Source organism: Cavia porcellus, unplaced genomic scaffold, assembly GCF_034190915.1.
Source record: "Cavia porcellus strain 051 isolate PalLab524CR breed Dunkin Hartley unplaced genomic scaffold, mCavPor4.1 scaffold_5, whole genome shotgun sequence".
Taxonomy (NCBI): Eukaryota; Metazoa; Chordata; class Mammalia; order Rodentia; family Caviidae; genus Cavia; species Cavia porcellus.
Window position 1 is genome coordinate 89,385,296 of NW_026947488.1, and position 5,545 is coordinate 89,390,840.

General features: G+C 35.1%; 1 pseudogene; it reads left to right on the top strand.

The window, feature by feature from the left end:
- Positions 1-1,586: 1,586 nt before the first annotated feature.
- Positions 1,587-1,711, top strand: LOC111756736 (small nucleolar RNA SNORA2/SNORA34 family; annotated as a pseudogene).
- Positions 1,712-5,545: the final 3,834 nt, after the last annotated feature.

Sequence of the window (5,545 nt, forward strand, 5' to 3'; positions counted from 1 at the left end):
CTTTGGGAAATTTTCTACCAATACTTCTGTGAAAAGTTTTTTTTTTTTTTTTTTAATATCATTTGTGCTATCTCCCACCTTTTAAATTGATTCCATTCAATATTATGTGGTTCTTCTTTACATTATCTAATAGCTCTTGGATTTTTTTCATGGGCCTTTGCTATCTTTAAGAAATCATCTTTTCATGATTGCTAAATGTCATTCTTTCTTCTATAACTGATCCTCTGATCTCATACTGACTCATTCTGATACATATATTTTCAATAGAATTTTTAATCTCCAGGATATCTCTTTGAGTCTGTTTCATGGCTTCTGTTTCTTTCCCACGTTGGGTCATCATGGATTTCAAACATTTTCCTACACTTCTTTATTTTTATCTGTATCTGTACTCTAGTCTCTAGCCATGTCTTTCATTATAGTCTCTGAAGCTGTCTGTGAAATTATTTCTAACTTTATTTTTTCCTGGAGTTTCATTCTGCTTTGTTTCTTCCCCTGTGATTTTTCACACAGAGGAGAAAGTTTAAAAGGGTGTACAGTGAAAAAAAAATAGAGACATAAAATAAGAGAAAGAAATTAGAAACAAGACTGAATGACAGTGGAAGATTATATAAACTTTGGGAAACTTGCTAAGAAGACAGGAGAGAATGAGAGAAAAATAAAAATAAGAACAGAAAACTAGAAACAATGTTCATACTAAACTGACATACAAACCAGAAAAACAAGAAAAGAAAAACAAAAGAGAAACAAAAAGAAAATAACAAAATTCTACTTCAAGTCCTATCACTACAGTCACTGGTAAACAACATGGGAGACAGAGTCTAGATTTGAGTTAATTAATCCCTATAAGCCAGTAAATTTTCAACTCTGTAACTTTTCACTGGAACAGCGGAAAATCCCAGAAATCCTACAGCTTTAGTTCCACTCAGGTTCAGGTTGGTTTATGACTGTGAGGCTGGAATGTAATCTGATCAGCTTGTAACACTCTGTACCTGTTGCTGGTTTGAACTCAGCTCTCTGCTTACTTGAACTCAGCACCTTCACTGGGAACTGCTAGATGGAGCCAGCTCAAGGCCATTCTGAGTTGTGAACTCACTTGGTCCCTCTCCAAGATGGCTACTGGCCAATCACCCTATCCTGAGAAATGCCTGAACCTGAATAACTTTCTAGCCACTACAGTCCTCTGTATCCACCGTATTGTTTCAGTGTTCCATTTCTCCATGGAGGCCCCTAAGGTTATCAGTAGTTGCCATGACTGTGTAGGTCTGAGCCACCACTCTTGTGCAGTGAGTCTGGGCTCAGGGAGAAAGTACTATCTGCCACCTTCTTCTCTACTGAAGTCTCTCTTTGCTGTCCTCATGGGCTGCAATTTTTGCTTCAGCTCCTTTGTAGATTCTGGGGATCCACTAAACTTCCTTCTCTTCATCATGTTGCTGTGTTCCAGCCATGTTCCAGCCTCCAAACACCAATCCTCGAAGAGGCTCTTTCACTGCTTCTCACCACTTCACCATCTTTCTCATTAACTGAAATTAATAGAACTAGATAATAATAAAAAGTGGTAACTTTTAAACTTAAATTCAAAGTGAATTCTGGCCCTGATTCAAGGCTAGCAGCTTTCTGATGCTGTTGGTTTCAAGCAGGAGACTTTCTATGGTCTGTTGGCCATTTCAGAACTTGGGCAGTGAAATGGTCAATTCATTAGAAAGAACTATCTTGAAACAACCCTTCTCCCCAGAATTTACTGGGACCCATACCACATTGGGACCTGGGTGCTGGGAAACCAAGCAACCCCTCCCCTCCTGGTGAGCAGCTATTTACTAGGACCTGAGCCATGCAGGACCTGGAAAGCCAAGAATCCAAGCAACTCCTCCCCCACAGTGGCTTTGGTGGCCCAGAATGGAAGCAACTGATGTTTACTGGGACCCAAGCAATGCTGGGACCTGGAGTGCCGGGAAACCAAGCACCCCTGGAGGACTGGGAAGCCAAGCAACCCCTCCCCACCTGTTGAGCAGCTGTGAGTTGGGCAGGCTGCGGTAGCCCAGATAGGGAGCCACCGGTGTTTACTGGGACCCAGGCCACGCTGACACCTGGAGCTCTGGGAAAGCAGGCAACACCCCATACCTGAGCAGCTGTGAATGTGGCAGGCTGCAGCTGCCCAGAATGGGAGCCACTGGCATTCACTGGGACCTGTGCCATACTGGGACCTGGTGCAGTGGGAAACCAAGCAATCTCTCTCCTTCTGGTGAGTGGCTGCCAGCATGGTAGGCAACAGCAGCCAAGGACAGGAGCCTCCAGTGTTTACTAGGACCCAAGCCATGCTGGGACCTGGAGTGCTAGGCAACCAAGCAACCCTTCCCCTCCTGCCTGTTTTGTTTTGTTGACATTCAATATACATGAAAGTATGGACAGTTATTTTGAAGAGAATCTACAACAACCATTGGTGACTTCCCTGTTGTTTGGTTTTGAAGACCTAAAATGCCTTCCTCATTCTGTTTGGATCAGTTTTATACTATTTTGTTTTGTATGAAATCTCTGTATATGAAGACATGGACAACTATTTGGAAGAAAACAAGAGATAATATGATGGATAGTGAAGAACTCAGGTCATCTAGCTTTAATGTTTATATCTCTTACATTGCTTTCTTATGTCCTATTTTGTTCTGTTTTGTTGTGTTTAATTTCTCCCCTTTAAAATAAAAATTTAAAAACATAAAGTGAATTGACTAGAAAATTCAAACAATTTTTATGGATATGTTTTCAATCCTATGTATTTTTCAAAATTAGGAAAATTTTAAATTATATTATCATATCTCACATAATTTATATTCTAAAAAATACAATTCTTTTAAACACTTTTATGCTCTCTGCTCTCTAGAATCATATTCTTATATAAAATAAGTGCATCATAAGTATCTAGAAGGAAGAGTAAATATTTTTAAATGTTTTGATTTTGAATATTTTATGTAACTTATTCTATTTACATATCAATAAGAAATGTAGTTGACCAAGCATATTACTCCATACACAAGTCAACTGTCATTAAATATTTGTTTTTGTCACTTACGATTTTGAAACATAAAACATAAGGAAAGCTAGATTTTTTTAGCCAGAGAACATATGACAAGTTATATTATTTGATAGGAAAATTTCTTAATTTTATTCACTTAATTGTCCCAGATAGTATGTGAAACAAATTTATAATCTTACTTTGCTGACAATAAAATTGAAATTAATAGTGTGTAAGTGTCTTATCTTTGTCTCTTTTCATCTCTCCAAAAAGTAAATAAATTTTTTTCTTAATTCCCAATATCTATTATACATTTTGATATTATTTACACTTTTAATTTTGGGGGATAAAAAATGGTTGAGGAGGAAGAGAGAGGAAAGGGGCAAAAAGAAATAAAAATGAAAGTAAAAGTAGGAAAAAATGGAAATAAAATTTTTGTACATAAGGAAGAGAATAAAGGTAGAAGGGAGAGGAGGAAATGAGGGGAAAGAATCCAGATACATTGCACATAAGCACAAAATTCCTATGATGATATAATCAATTTTATTGGTTAATTTATTTACATATGTATATAGTGTAAGGTTCAAGCACAAATTTTCTGGTCATTTTCTCCCACTAGAGCACTGCAAGCAATACCTATTTTACATAGTAATAATATGTCAACATGGATGGAGTACAGCCAACCAAGGATGATTCTCTGAGCCTTATTATCTAGAATTTATTTTAGAACTTAATATACACACATGGTTATACAATTATTTCATTAACTTTAATCTTTAAAACTAAAGTAAGCAAAAGTCAAGCTGATACTGAGTTGTCTAGGATTCTCATCATAAATTACATTGTTAATATAGATTATTGAGCATGTCCAAAGTCATTCGGTAAATAAAGATACTACTAAAAGGTAAGCCATTGCAAAGTTTTTGCGATTGCCTCCTGTATGCAGAAAGAAAAGGCTAGAACTCTGTGTGTTCAAGATTAATCGTTAACTGCAATGATGTTATGACACAATAGACGATGTGTAGAAGCATTGCCAATGATTATATGTCCGAGTGATTAGCAACAGCAAAACATTGTATGATGTCCAAATGAGGGGACTGTATACTTTTATTTTGAATTATAAATAAAAATTTTGTTTAATTTCTTTTGTCAGTAGTTTACCAATGCTTGTTTTTAAACTACATCCTTAATAATTGTACAGCAAATAATTTTTTAATAAATCCCACTATAAAACTAATTACAGGCTATTATAAATCTAACTGTCTCAGCAAAGTTTCTAGCCATATATATTTTAGGTTAAAAGACATTGTATTCCTTGTCTCAGAAGCCTACTGTTTTCTCAGTGCTCTGACCCACTGTTTCTCATGGAGATTTTCACAATGTAGTAACCCTGAGGTGGTATCTCTGCTCCTCAGAGCCAGGCAATAGACCAGAAGCCAAGAGCACAAGTTCAGTTCCAGAAAGTAAACTTGAGTAGAATCTTCTATATTCTTCCTAATTTATAAGACTTAGTTTCCCAAAAGTGTGAATTAATTTTAAAATGAATAGTATTTCGATAGTTACTTTTATGTATGCAAGATGAGAAGTAAGAAAGAAAATCAAAAACTAGACAACCTATGCTTGAAAATCTACTTTTGATAGTCTGAAAAAGTCTTTTTAGATGCATCAAATTTGGAGTATAGTCTTTACCAACTAAATCCATTCATTCTACAGAAATATGTCAGTAAAGAATTATCTTCTAAATTATCAACTACTATGATACTTTGAATATGTTTAAGGCCATTAAAGGAAGTAAATATTGGATTACTATCCTTGACTATATAGAGCATGTTTTAATTAAATAATGTAGCTGTTACACAGAGATGTAAATTTTAGAGAGAATGAAGAAGGCTGACTAAATAAGTGTGCAATGCCATTTTTAAGCAGACAGTAAACACAAAATGGCAATAAATTTGTGCTTTTATTTGTAAAGCTGTTTTATCTTCTTGTTAAATTATTATTATTGAAAGTAGTATCCAATGAAAGTAGTTTATGAAACTATCACTGTATGCATACACTTCTGTGCTTCATATTAATATTTATTACATTTTATTTGATGGTAGAATCACTAGTTTTAAAACCAAGACCAATTTTTTTATGCCTATCATCTTCATGACTACTCAGTAGTAGGAATGTTGTATTCCTGTTTATTTGAACTGTGAAAAAAGTAATTATTCTGAAGATGGGGAAGTGCAAGAGAGATTTCTAGATTAAATGGAGATAAAGCTTGCTGTTACCAATGTCATATTACATCAAATAATCTGACATCACACATTTTAAATGGATAATGAATGTTGATTCATTTTGACATGTATGTCTGGATGGAATATCATAAATAATATGTGGCATTTTGCATCGTAAATTTGATCAAATAGCTTACTTCCTTGAGAGTGGTAAAGTGTGCTTCATAAACTTTATCACATACGTGCTATAATTTCTGATGAAATTATCAAGAGAGACATTGAATTTACCATAATAAATTGTACTAGTACTTAAGGGACT